The sequence below is a fragment of the Petromyzon marinus genome (assembly GCF_048934315.1).
Source record: "Petromyzon marinus isolate PM22_M1 ecotype Great Lakes invasive population chromosome 68 unlocalized genomic scaffold, UKy_Petmar_22M1.pri1.0 chr68_unloc.1, whole genome shotgun sequence".
NCBI lineage: Eukaryota > Metazoa > Chordata > Hyperoartia > Petromyzontiformes > Petromyzontidae > Petromyzon > Petromyzon marinus.
In genome coordinates, this window is record NW_027422597.1 from 1,142,550 (window position 1) to 1,158,176 (window position 15,627).

Here is a 15,627-nt window from a genome sequence, read left to right on the forward strand (position 1 = left end):
GTTTTACCCTCCACATTTAGGAATCAACATCACACGTTTCGAGTTTTTTTTGGCTACTGCTCTAAATTTCCACACGACGTTGATGATATCAGCCACTTCGTTGGGCGATCATTCATGATAGCCAGGTTCCACTTCCGAAAGAAGAGCTATGTAGCTTAGTGGGGCCTTACCTGGTGAAATAGTGCAACATATACTCTGGGGGGAGAGGCTTTCTAGAGACCCCTCTCGTGGAGGCCTTTCCACCAGCAGTGGCCCACGTAAGTCACTTCAAGACTGCCTCTTTAGCTTTCAGAATAGTTGTCTTCATACTGGAGGAATCCGATGAGCTACAAAGCTCTTTTTTTTCACAGATGTCCAGTGTGACCCTTGATAGTCATACAGTCACGTGACGAATTCACTTCACTTCTATTCCTTCCACCGAGCCTCGTTCCACGAATGACGTTTCGTTACCGGTGCCTGTAGTCGACAAATTTTAGAGCCCCTTGGGCCAGACCAGATATCGGTACCACCCAAGTTGGCCAAACTTCATTAGTGCCATTGTATTTGTTACACCAACAGAAGTAAAATAATACGCGATAACCTTTCCAAATGAGCAGCTGTTTAATTTATCTCCCAGGAAAACTGCTTTCGCACCTATCGCATTCACGCCTATTTGCCCGAACGTTGCAAATAAAACATTCCAACACCTCTGCTGTTAATTAAGATAACAAATAACTTACGAAATGGATGTTTGTCCCCAACGGATATATTTCATACACATTCTTGCATCTATTCACGCTTGTTCTTCAATTTCAGAGACTTAGTTAAGTCTGGAATAGATTGGCGCTATCTGTTTTCCTTCTGTTTCCAGCGGCTTGTTTGCTCATGATCATTTACTGGCAGGTGAGGCAAGTACTAGTGGTTGTGTATTATTTCTGTTCATAAAATATATCTAAAGTGCCAACTTTACCCTCAATATACTGTTAATGTACCTTCTTTGGTTCTTTCGGTAAAGTCACGTAGAATGAGAATAAAATAATAAATTGATAAAATAAAATAACACAATGAAATTCTCACGACGTTTCGGCCACAACACAAGCGTCCTTCAGCATGCTAAGTCCGCCAATTAAATGCAATTTTTTATGCTAATTCATTTGTCAAGGCGCTCTGTTTATTCTCACACAGCTTAAAGGTCACGGTCTGAGCTTGGCTCTGTTCGCTCCAGCGCTGTCCTCCAGACAGTCTCGTCCCATCACCTGATGAAGGCCGCTTGTGTTGTGGCCGAAACGTCATGAGAATTTTATTGTTATTTTATTTTATTCATTTATTATTTTATTCTCATTCTACGTGACTTTACCGAAAGAACCAAAGAAGATGAATCCTTGCAGTCATGAAAGCTTTAAATCGAAAAGTTAATGTACCTGTTAAGATTATTAGTTAAGGCCAGGTACTACAGGCAAAAGTAATGATTTTTGTTCAGTTTGTCAATGTTGATCTTTTTGATATTTTGCTTCCATAAATTGTAAACTTTCATAACATGCACACAATTATTACCAATAACTTTGTTAGTGGTAATCATTGGCACTTCTTGACTGGTTCTAGACTGATCTGACTTCTAGCCTGGTTGCTTCAATGAACTCCCTAGGCATTGTCCAAGTCAAGGAATCAACCAAGAACCACACAAGGCGATAGCTGGAGAGGGCGTTTGCTGGAGCCTTGCACATCTTCCCTGATGGGAAAGGAAAACTCCTCCTCTATCCAGCTAACCTGTCCATGAGGGAACTTACCAAATAAAATAAGTCTCTAAAAAGGGAGCTGCAGACCCTGAAAAGTCTCGGTGATGAAGATGTTATAGCCAAAGCAGCCGTCAAATTGAAAGAGGACATCAAGAGTCAAGATGTTCCTCAAGCCTGGCCACCTGAAGTGCAACCAGAAGCAGAATGTCCTACCATTCCAGAGTCGCTCATTGTCTTCCTGAACTATCTACTCACAGGCGCTCATGATCCTGATCATGCATCCCATAGAGTTCAGCGGCTTCTGCAATCATTTGTCCATGACATAGTTTATGCAGTGACATGTGCAACGACCAAGCCTTCCAAACACATTGTTCTGCCATTCAGTGTCAAGTCATTGTCAGGGAATGTAGAGCTGATAAACATCCTCAACCGATTTGGTCACAGTGTGTCCTATCCACGGATGGAAGAGATCGGCACTGCCCTGCGTCTTCTGAACCTCTCATCATCAGGGAGTGACATTGCCCTACCAGCTAACATCCATCCTGGTATATTCACAACTTTAGCCTGGGACAATATCGATCGTCTTGAAGAAACCGTCACTGTCAGCGGTGAGGGATTGCTGTGCAAGCAAAGCGAGCCAGCCCAGGTCCTGTCCAACCCATTGCCCACTGTTGCCAAAACAAAGCAGAGAAGCATTAATGCACCCCCGCCAATGGTACCAACTTACAACGCTGGACAACGGGTGGAGGCCACCACAAAGCAACAGTGCAGATGGCGAAAGCGCAGCCAATACTCAGCTTGCCAGGGAGAAGAACCTTGTTCGGGTCCTAGCACGCACGTCACAACAGGAAGACCGGCCAATCAGCAGCTGGACACGCTTCTACATCCTGACTCGAGGTGAGACGACGGTCATCCCCGACAATGCAGGCTATCTGCCCGCCATCAGTGCTCCAGCGACACAAGTGTCTACCGTCAACGAGGTGCTTAACCGGTCACCGAGCGTCGTGTGGTACTTAAGCCTGACAAAGATTGTCCGCCTCTTTGAACCAAGCCGTGCATGCGACGGCCGTCGAGATCACATGGAAACACCGTGACAGGCTCCATGATATCGTCGTCAGGCTTGGGGTATTCCACACCATCTGCACACTGCTGGCAATAATTAGGAAAGCGTTTCCAAAATGCTGGACTCCGAGATCTCTGCATTGAGTCTGGCATGATCGCAGAAGGCTCCATTGTTTCTGGTGTTATGGATGGCCGCAAGCACAACAGGGCAGTGCGACTACACAAGCTCCTGTGTGAGGCTCTCGTGCGACTGACATGGAATGGTTTCCTGTCCTGGTTGGAAGCAACTCACATGAACCGCATGGTTCACCTGGATGAGACGCTGAGGACCGTTGACAACCTTGGGAAAGAAGTCTCGCAAGCCGCTTTGAAGGAGGCCCTCGAGAACAGCTCGTGTACACGCGTCGTGGAACTGTTTGAAGTCTACCGCGAGTTCCTCAGAGGTTGGAAAGGGCAGCCTCTCGACCTTCTGGACGCCCTATTTGGACACGGTTGAAATATTGTCGGGGCTCATCCGAGCATCCAGAGAGGGAGACTGGATGCTACACTTGGCAAGCATTCGAGCAATGATCCCGTGGTGCTTCGCTTATGATCGTATTAATTATGCACGCTACCTCCCCTACTACTACGCCCAGGTGTCTCAGCTGCCCATCACACACCCAGATGTGTACACGGAATTCATGGAAGGAGGCTTTTCGGTTCAACTGAGCTCCGCCAATCCCTTTGGCGAATCCCTGTTGACCAAGCTATAGAAGATACGGTGAACAAAGACACCCAGACAGCTGGAGGGACAAAGGGATTCAGCTTGAAGCCAGGAGCCGTGACCAAATATTACCTAACAGCTGAGTACAGAAGCATGTACCTGAGACAGTTGAGAGACCTGATAGGTCACGGCAGGTCCAAACTGTCCAATCCAGATCTACAGGGTCCAGGGGTCAAGAGAGATGAAGCAGATGTCCAGTCTCTCTTTGACCTTATGGAGAATAACTGCATCAATCCTATGTCCCCTGATGAGACAGATCTGGTTAGCCTCTCCACTGGCACCATGGCTCCACCTGATGTGACCAGGGATCTCTTGAGAGCTCTTGAGATAGGAGAAGAGGCCTACCAGGTATTCAATCAAGCAAGGTTAGATGAAGACCCACAATCTGTGAAGTTCCACGACAAGGTGACCAAGCAAAGTCTGAAGACATTCTCCAATATCAGTACAAAATACGGCACATGGAAAGAAAGCACAGGATGTGGTCCTGAAGGCAGATGGAAACCTGTTCAGCCACATGATCTTAGTGGCTGAAAGCAGGAAGTTGAATATGAAGGATGTCTTTGCCCACCCACTGGGCCCACTGCCATGGGCACTGGCAAATGCTGACGGGTCCCTACAAAAACAAACAAGGCTGCACTTTCCAGAGAGCTTGAGAAGAATGTGTCTCCTGCAGAAGACATCCCAACCCCATCTTCTGCCATCATTGATGGGATGAGCCTGGGCCAAAAAAATGAACGGCAACAACAAAACCTTTACCACAGGTGGCAGAGTCAGCCTTGATCAAGGTCCTCCACGAGAGGGGCCACAGAGTGAGAGGATTGATGTCGTGTTTTACGTCTACCGACAGACTTCGATCAAAGATGCTGAACGACTGAACCGGGGTGCAGACACCACTCTCCAGTACAAGAACCTTGCAGGGGGGACACCACGTCCAGCAGCGGAGAAAATTCCAGTGCGGTCCCTCCAACGAGACCAGTCTCATCAATTTTCTGGTGGAAGAGTGGAAACTGCCACGATACAGAGAGATGCTGCATGGCGAGGTGTTGTTCGTGGCCCGGGAGGAAACCTGCTACAAGTTGACAGAAGATGAGTGTGAGGAAGTAGCAGAGCTGCACTCCACGCACGGAGAAGCTGACAGCCGTCTGCTCCTGCATGCATTGCATGCGGCAAATGTGGTCTCAAAGGCAGTTATCATCACAGCTGAGGACACTGATGTCTTGGTGCTTTGTCTTGGCTTCCAGGAGGACATCACCTCTCCCATCTAGCAGAAGTGCGGGACGCAGAACCGCACACGGTTTGTCGATATGTCGAGGTCACTTGGAGACAGCTTCTGTGACGGCCCAATTGGCTTGCACGCCTTCACGGGCTGCGACGCTGTCAGTGCATTCGCCGGTCGAGGGGAGCCGAATTCCCTGGAGAAGGTGAGAAAGGACACCGCCTGCCAAGAGACTTTTAGTCGACTTGGGCAGTCATGGAACGTGAAGCGATGAGCGGTTACAGAAAATTGAGCAGCTCACCTGTCGCATGAACGTCGCTAACAGCTGCGCCGGCGAGGTGAACGAACTGCTCTACACCAGCTCTTCAGCACCAAAAGGTGGAGAAGTCGAGTCCAGCCAGCTGCCACCGTGTAGAGAACTGTCTCTCTTCACGCATGTTCAACGAGCCGACTATCAGGCAGCAATATGGAAGTGCTGTCTGCACGCTAACCCCGTGGTGCAAAGCACGACCGAGTATGGGTGGAAAGACGATGATGGCAAGCTGGCCATCTACTGGATGCGCTCCACCACCCGCACCAGATGTGGTCTTGGAACTGCTGGCGTGCAAGTGTGTGCGCGTTCATGCAAAAAATCCAAGCTGCACGTGCCTGTCAAATGGACTGACATGCACAGACACGTGCCGGTTACAGACCTGCAGTAACCAAAAACTGCAGGATGATCCAGAACCTGACTTTGAACTCGGGGAGTCAGATGACGAGATAGACGGGCAGTTTGATGAGTGACAGAGGGTGGTGATTCTGACGGTATTACTGTGGTAGTAGGAGTATGCATTGATGCACAGTGTGGTGATTCTGGACTTGGTTACCCTTGTTAGCACCATCTAAGTACTCACAGAGCTTTATAACAATAATGTAACCTTCTTCACATAAAACCATCACTAATGATATATATGAGATTTCATGTATCATTGACTAAGTATATGCGAATGCGAATGTCAATGTTTATAATATCCAAGTAGCTCCTTACCCCACTATGGTGTTCCTTATTATCCTGTATATTCATTGTGTATTTAAACCAATAAAGACCAGTTTGTGACCTAACTGGCTTTGCTCTATGTAGTTTTTCATTAATAATAATAATAATTTCGATTTAAAGCTTTCGTGACTGCAATGATTCATCTTCTTTGGTTCTTTCGGTAAAGTCACGTAGAATGAGAATAAAATAATAAATTGATAAAATAAAATAACACAATAATATTCTCACGACGTTTCGGCCACAACACAAGCGGCCTTCATCAGGTGAAGGGACGAGACTGTCTGGTAGGACAGCGCTGGAGTGAAAGAGCCACGTTCAGATCACGGCCTTTAAGCTGTGTGAGAGGAACAAAGCCCATCGACTACCTGGGCTCTGACCAACGTTCGCCAGCCCCCAAAATCCCTCCTGACTGGCTGACCCCGTTGAGTCCAAACTGTGCCATTGCTACGACAGGCCACGTGAAACTTACAGCCCGATGACTTCCCTTTGGTTGAAGTTACACTACAGGTGGCTGTCTTATTCTTACATTCCCTTCCTGCATCAACTCCTTATCAGTGCCCCTGCCTTATTACAGACAAATTCAGACCTCATTGGTCACCCTGTGCCCCTTAAAACTCAACGTTCATCCCTACAAAGTCCCATCGCAAGGGGGAAACAAAAGCACCAACAGACTCAACACATTTTTTGCAACGTACTGGAACGGCTGTACGCCTGCAGAACAATACGGGTAAACCGTGGTGGGGTTGGCAACTACGACACTGCGTTCAACGGTCCGGTGTTGAAATTCGACGTTAAGTTGGTTGTGACGATGTTGGTAGCACTTGTGCCAGGCGTATTGTCCACCTCATTGGCCACCCTGTGCCCCTTAAAACTCAGCGTTCATCCCTACAAAGTCCCATCGCAAGGGGGAAACAAAAGCACCAACAGACTCAACACATTTTTGCAACGTACTGAAACGGCTGTACGCCGCATGGACTTGAAAACGCAATTTCCCTGCACAACAATGCGGGTAAAACCGTGGTTGTGGGTGGCAACTATGACACTGCGTTCAACGGTCCGGTGTTAAAATTCGACGTTAGGTTGTGCCGATGTTCTCAAGGTCACTTAAGGGAGCTTCCCTCTGGGTTGTGGAGCGAAACGCCGGACACCGTGCACGGATGACGATGACGACAACAACAACAATAACAACACAGGTCGTGGAACCCGAAAACGCATCGGAGGAACTTTTCAGCACAAACTGCGAAAAACCTCCGCTAGTGCAGCATTTCAGAAAATAATTTTCCGCGAGGGGCAAGACAGCGGCACAGAGCGTATGCTGCGATACAGACACACAGCTGATTCGGGAGTGTTTGCAAGTTTATATTTATTGAAACCCTAATACGTTGTTGTTGTTGTTGTTGTTTTTTTACACGATAGATATTCAGTGTCGATTTGAAGCTTTCGTGACTGCAAGGATTCATCTTCTTTGGTTCTTTCGGTAAAGTCGCCACCACGTAGAATGAGAATAAAATAATAAATTTAATTTATCAATTTATTATCACGTAGAATGAGAATAAAATAATAAATTGATAAAATAAATTTATTATTTTATTCTCATTATACGTGTTGACTTTACCGAAAGAACCAAAGAAGATATTCAGTCACCGTGGCCAAATAAGCAAGTTACAAAAGAAGACATTCTAGACAGAATCTGAACAAGTGCCAAGGCTTCGCTACTAGGCAAGTTAAGATGCATTGATTCCTAAACAAATTTCTTTTTAAAACTACAAAAAATAAACAATTGTTTTATTTTACCAGGCAATGCCTCCCTAAAGCTGCGTATCTCTTTTTTTCAGAGGCGACTTGGCTATCACAAATGATGGCTCAACGAAGTGGCTTATCACGTGGAAATTTACAGCAGCCAAATGCACGTTGATCCTGAACGTGGAAGGGGGGACAAAACAATCGGAGGCACCCGAAGGAAAAATCCACGCCACCGTGCGGAGAGACACGGACACTCCAAATATACAGCAGCATGCGTCAGGTTCGGGATCGATCCCAACACATCCTGTACACCAGGCGAGGTAGTTAACATCTCGCCACCGTGGCGGCCCTTAACAAAAAAAAAAACTAAAACTAGATTCCCACGCTTACTATACACGCTTCTAAATTGCCACTCGTCACAATTCATTGACCGTGCATATGATTCGCCAATGCCGCGTTTAGGCTTATGGAGAAAATACACGAGATGACGAAAAGAATCAATGGAGAAGAAACGCATGGGACACACGGAACACTTTCCAGCTTTGCATCTGGCTTCAAAAGAACTCAGGTTAGCGATGATGACGATGTTGGCAGCGCTTGTGCCAGGCGAATTGTCCATAGGCTGGTGGTTTTGGAGGTCCTGACGTGCCACGGCCGCGGAGGTGACTCCGCAAGCGCCGCCACTCCCCCCTGCCCACCACCAAGAGCACGCACACACACAGCACACACACACAGATACAGCACACACAGACACACACACACAGCGCACATACACAACACACACACAGACACACACACACAGCACACACACACAGCACACACGCAGACACACACACAGACACACACATACACAGACACACACAGACACACACACAGACACACACACACAGCGCACATACACAACACACACACAGACACACACACAGCACACACACACAGACACACACACAGACACACACACAGCACACACACACACAGACACACAACAACCGCCATTCGCCACTTAAGTGGCGGTGACGTCACCACGACGCTTGTGCCAGGCTATGTGCACCCTGAGGCCACGTGAAGTGTCGAACGCCCGCTGGCAGGAGGTCACGGGGCAGACCCAGGTGCCACGGGTCGACTGACTGAGATGACTGGCTGATGCACCACCTGTGCCCCCTACTGTGCCAACCTGCTGTGCTTTAGCCACCCGGCGCTCCGCTTGCTGTTGTGAGCGTCGCTCCTCCGCCCTCCGTTGTTGTTGGAGGGCGACTGCCTCCAACTGCCCAGTAGCATCCTTCACGAGCCTCCTCCACAGAGGCCGATCTTGACACCGCTGGTACCAGTCATCGGCAAGTCCACTCAGCTCCACGTCCTCCTGTACCACATCACTCCATCTCTTCTCTAGCCCGTGCCGCGCCCGCTTAGCCCCCTCAATCCGGCCAAACAAAAGCTGTTTCGGCATGCGGTGGCTGGGCATGCGGGCTACATGACCCAGCCATCGCAGCCTTGCCTGCCGGAGGAGCTCACCGATGGGACCCTGCCCAGATCTTTCAAGGATTTGTGAGCTCCTCACACAATCCAGTCTGGTTAAACCCAGGATGGATCGTAGGCAGGTCAGCCTAAATGTTTCTAACCGGCGAAGATGTTCCATTAGGGGGGTCCACGTTTCGCAAGCGTAGAGAAGGGAGGGAATGACCGTGGCCGAGAAGACCTGAAGCTTAGTGCGGAGCGACAGACCAGGTACCTTCCACACAGCGTTACGCAACCGATGAAAAGATATTGCCGCTCGACTGATTCGGAGTGAGACCTCTGCTGTTAAACTGGAGCCAGTCATAAGCACACTGCCCAGGTATGGGAAACTCTCCACTCTCTCCACAACTGCCCCATCACCGATTGGGAGTTGTGGGGGTGGAGTGTCCGATGGTACAAAATACCCAGGCAGGTGCTTAGTTTTGGTGGGGCTGATGGTAAGGCCCCACCTCTTAGTGGCACGCTCCAGTCTCAGCAGCAGCGTCTCCAACTCCTCCTCTGACTGAGCAGCTATTACCAAGTCATCAGCATACATAACGTGGTTGAGCAATAGGGAGCCATCCCTTGACCGCACCCGGGCATCGATTAGCCTCCCATTATATCTGTACCATATGGAGATTCCCCCGGTACAGCTATTGAAGGCTTCACGAACTACGTGGTCAAAATAGATGTTAAATAATGTGGGAGCCAGAGGACATCCCTGTCGCACCCCAAGGTGTACAGGGAATGGCTCTGACTCCCGGCCACGTAGTTTTACCCGGGCCCGCTCACCATCATGAAGGTCCTTAATGATCGTGAGCAGAGGGTCAGGTACTCCAAAAGCACGAAGAACGACCCAGAGCCCAGGCCTACTGATGGTATCATAGGCCTTGACCAGGTCAATAAAGCAGAGATGTAGGTCTTGTTGGAATTCCCTACACCTCTGCTGTAGCAGACGGACAGAAAATATGGCATCCGTGCAGGACCGCCCTTTCCTGAAACCGCATTGGGGCTCCGCAAGCCTCTCCTCAGCGTGCCTGGCAAGGCGATGCTGAATAATCCTTGCCAGGACCTTTCCCGGCACACTGAGGAGTGAGATGCCCCTGTAGTTGTTACAGTCTGTGCGGTCCCCCTTCTTAAAAAGGGGGACCACCAGGGCATCCTTCCAATCCTGCGGAACCCGTCCAGTGGTCCAGACTGTTGTTATGATGTCATATAGGGCAGTCTGTGCACAAACGCCACCCTCCCTCAGCATTTCGCTTGGGAGATCATCTCTGCCTTTCCTGGTCTCAGACTCCGTATCGCCTTCAATACTTCCTCAGCAGATGGCACCTCAGCCAGCCACTCACAGGGGGTGACTTCATCCAATATTTGAGGCACCGCAGCCTCAGCAGGGTCATACTCACTTTGTGCCACGATGTTTTCCTGGCTGTGGGATTTTCCCTCCCCCAGGACCTCACAGAAATGCTCAGCAAATCTGCGAACCTGTTCCTGGGGGTCGGAAATTGGATCACCGTTTTTTCCCCTAATGATGGTAATAGGTGTGGCGCTGCAGGTTACTTTTTTGATGGAGTTAAATAGCGATTTGTGATCACGGGCCACTGAGGCAGACTCCATCTCCTCAGCAACCCGCGACCACCACCCATCCTTGCAGCGCCTCACGGCTCTCCGAACCTCCGAGCGAAGGCTGCGGTAAGCCTCCTCATTCTCTGACGTGGGATTCTGTAGCCGATGACAGTGGGCCTGTCGCTTTTTCTCAACCATCCTGAACAACTCCTCTGTCATCCAGGGTGTCTGGGGAGGTCTGGACCGCGTACCCAAAGCAGCCATTGCAGCTGCATGAGTCACAGTCCTAAACCTCGCCCATTTACCCTCGACATCAGGAGGAGTCGGGGACGATGCCAATCCCAGCTGCAAGCGATGATGAAATTCTCGCTTGCAACTTTCATCAGATAACTGAGACCAGGCCACTTTAGGTTGGAATGGGGTCCTGGGTGTACACCCACCACCGGAGTGGAAGAATGGCAGGCGCATCTTACAGATGACTAGTCGATGGTCAGAGGGCAGATCAGCTCCACGGTAGGTCCTGGTGTCAAGGACATGGGCTCGCATTCGCTGGTCCGTCACTATGTAGTCCAGCAGATGTTCTTGCTTGGACCCGGCATGCATCCATGATGTTGTGTGGATGCGCCGATGCCGGAACAGCGTGTTGGTAATTACAAGCCCATGGGCTGCACAAAAATCTAGCAGCCTCCTACCGTTGTTATTGAGCTGATCTGGCCCATGCCCTCCAATCACTCCAGACCAGGTGCCAGTATCATGACCAACTCGGGCATTGAAGTCACCCAACATGATGACTCTATCCCGAGGGGCCACTTTAGCCAGCACCTGTGAAAGGAGGTCATAGAAGGCATCTGACTCATCGGCTTTGCCTGCATCCCTCCACGGATGTTCATCTTCGGTGGGGGCATAAGTAACCACGACCACCATTCCTCGCCTCCGGTTGATGGGAAGGCGAGCCCAAAGTAGCCTGGGGCTTACAGCTTCCCACACCTCACCGCCACGCTCCCACGCCCCCTTCATTCTTTTGTTCAAAAGAAGACCCACACCCTGTTGTTTGGCAGTCTGCTGCCCCGAGTAGAGGACTGTCCACCCCTCATGGTGGCAGGAGCCAGAGCCGGTCCACCGGACCTCCTGAATGCCGCATAGATCCAGGCGGTACCGGTCCAGCTCCCGACAGAGGAGTGGCAGCCTCTCCTCTGCAGTGAGCGTTCGAACATTCCACGTGGCCACCCGTAGTGGCTTTTCGTTGTTTCTGGAGTAGCCCCGAGGGTAGGTATTCAATCTCCTGGCTCCGCCAATTGGGGTTTGGCCAGGAGACGTCATAGACGCCTGGCCCCCCGGGGCCTCCGGCACAAGCTTAGTTGTTACATATTTCACTTTAATTCGTGGTTTTGTGGTAATTAATTGAAGGTGGAGGGGTTACCAGCCCCTCGCACCCGTCCAGAGCCCCCGTTTAGCCCCTGTGGTGGACACATATGCCATGAGGGGAGGAGCCAATCAAAATTGGAACTCCCCCCACAGCACTGTCCACGACAGAGTTGCCCGTCCGGCACCGCGAGGAGGTAGGGGGTTGTTTTGCCGGACCAGACACACACACAGACACACACACACAGCGCACAGACACAACACACACACAGACACACAGCACACACACACAGCACACACAGACACACAGCACACACACACACAGACACACACACACACGCACACACACAGACACACAGACACACACATACACACACACACAGCACACATACACACACACAGTACACACACACAGCACACACACAGCACAAACACACACACAGCACACACACACAGCACACAGACACAGCACACACACAGACACACACACAGCACACATCATACAGCACACACACAGACACACACACAGCACAAACAGCACACACACACAGCACACACACACAGCACACATACACACGCAGCGCACACAGCACACACACACAGCACACATACACACAAACACATAGCGCACACACGCAGCACACACACACACAGACACACACACACATACACACACAGCATACACACAGACACATACACACAACACACACAGCACACAGCATACAGCACACATACACAGCACACACACACAGCACACATACACACACAGCACAAACACACACACAGCACACACACACACAACAACAACAACAACCGCCATTCGCCACTAAGTGGCGGTGACGTCACCACGACGCTTGTGCCAGGCTATGTGCACCCTGAGGCCACGTGAAGTGTCGAACGCCCGCTGGCAGGAGGTCACGGGACAGACCCAGGTGCCACGGGTCGACTGACTGAGATGACTGGCTGATGCACCACCTGTGCCCCCTACTGTGCCAACCTACTGTGCTTTAGCCACCCGGCGCTCCGCTCGTTGTTCTGAGCGTCGCTCCTCCGCCCTCCGTTGTTGTTGGAGGGCGACTGCCTCCAACTGCCCAGTAGCATCCTTCACTAGCCTCCTCCACAGAGGCCGATCTTGACACCGCTGGTACCAGTCATCGGCAAGTCCACTCAGCTCCACCTCCTCCTGTACCACATCACTCCATCTCTTCTCTAGCCCGTGCCGCGCCCGCTTAGCCCCCTCAATCCGGCCGAACAAAAGCTGTTTTGGCATGCGGTGGCTGGGCATGCGGGCTACATGACCCAGCCATCGCAGCCTTGCCCGCCGGAGGAGCTCACCGATGGGACCTTGCCCAGATCTTTCAAGGATTTTTGAGCTCCTCACACAATCCAGTCTGGTTAAACCCAGGATGGATCGTAGGCAGGCCAGCCTAAATGTTTCTAACCGGGGAAGATGTTCCATTAGGGGGGTCCACGTTTCGCAAGCGTAGAGAAGGGAGGGAATGACCGTGGCCGCGAAGACCTGAAGCTTAGTGCGGAGCAACAGACCAGGTAGCTTCCACACAGCGTTACGCAACCGATGAAAAGATATTGCCGCTCGACTGATTCGGAGTGAGACCTCTGCTGTTAAACTGGAGCCAGTCATAAGCACACTGCCCAGGTATGGGAAACTCTCCACTCTCTCCACAACTGCCCCATCACCGATTGGGAGTTGTGGGGGTGGAGTGTCCGATGGTACAAAATACCCAGGCAGGTGCTTAGTTTTGGTGGGGCTGATGGTAAGGCCCCACCTCTTAGTGGCACGCTCCAGTCTCAGCAGCAGCGTCTCCAACTCCTCCTCTGACTGAGCAGCTATTACCAAATCATCAGCATACATAACGTGGTTGACCAATAGGGAGCCATCCCTTGACCGCACCCGGGCATCGATCAGCCTCCCATTATATCTGTACCATATGGAGATTCCCCCGGTACAGCTATTGAAGGCTTCACGAACTACGTGGTCAAAATAGATGTTAAATAATGTGGGAGCCAGAGGACATCCCTGTCGCACCCCAAGGTGTACAGGGAATGGCTCTGACTCCCGGCCACGTAGTTTTACCCGGGCCCGCTCACCATCATGAAGGTCCTTAATGATCGTGAGCAGAGGGTCAGGTACTCCAAAAGCACGAAGAACGACCCAGAGCCCAGGCCTACTGATGGTATCATAGGCCTTGACCAAGTCAATAAAGCAGAGATGTAGGTCTTGTTGGAATTCCCTACACCTCTGCTGTAGCAGATGGACAGAAAATATGGCATCTGTGCAGGACGGCCCTTTCCTGAAACCGCATTGGGGCTCCGCAAGCCTCTCCTCAGCGTGCCTGGCAAGGCGATGCTGAATAATCCTTGCCAGGACCTTTCCTGGCACACTGAGGAGTGAGATGCCCCTGTAGTTGTTACAGTCTGTGCGGTCCCCCTTCTTAAAAAGGGGGACCACCAGGGCATCCTTCCAATCCTGCGGAACCCGTCCAGTGGTCCAGACTGTTGTTATGATGTCATATAGGGCAGTCTGTGCACAAACGCCACCCTCCCATAGCATTTCGCTTGGGAGATCATCTCTGCCCGCTGACTTTCCTGGTCTCAGACTCCGGATCGCCTTCAATACTTCCTCAACAGATAGCACCTCAGCCAGCCACTCACAGGGGGTGACTTCTTCCAATATTTGAGGCACCGCAGCCTCAGCAGGGTCATCCTCACTTTGTGCCACGATGTTTTCCTGGCTAAGGGATTTTCCCTCCCTCAGGACCTCACAGAAATACTCAGCAAATCTGCAAACCTGTTCCTGGGGGTCGGAGAATGGATCACCGTTTTTTCCCTAATGATGGTGGTAATAGGTGTGGCGCTGCAGGTTACTTTTTTGATGGAGTTAAATAGAGATTTGTGATCACGGGCCACTGAGGCAGACGCTATCTCCTCAGCAACCCGCGACCACCACCCATCCTTGCAGCGCCTCACGGCTCTCTGAACCTCCGAGCGAAGGCTGCGGTAAGCCTCCTCATTCTCTGACGTGGGATTCTGTAGCCGATGGCAGTGGGCCTGTCGCTTTTTCTCAACCATCCTGAACACCTCCTCTGTCAGCCAGGGTCTCTGGGGAGGTCTCGACCGCGTACCTAAAGCAGCCATTGCAGCTGCATGAGTCACAGTCCTAAACCTCGCCCATTTACCCTCGACATCAGGAGGAGTCGGGGACGATGCCAATCCCAGCCGCAAGCGATGATGAAATTCTCGCTTGCAACTTTCATCAGATAACTGAGACCAGGCCACTTTAGGTCGGAATGGGGTCCTGGGTGTACACCCACCACCGGAGTGGAAGAATGGCAGGCGCATCTTACAGATGACTAGTCGATGGTCAGAGGGCAGATCAGCTCCACGGTAGGTCCTGGTGTCAAGGACATGCGCTCGCTTCTGCTGGTCCGTCACTATGTAATCCAGCAGATGTTCTTGCTTGGACCCGGCATGCATCCATGATGTTGTGTGGATGCGCCGATGACGGAACAGCGTGTTGGTAATTACAAGCCCATGGGCTGCACAAAAATCTAGCAGCCTCCTACCGTTGTTATTGAGCTGATCTGGCCCATGCCCTCCAATCACTCCAGACCAGGTGCCAGTATCATGACCAACTCGGGCATTGAAGTCA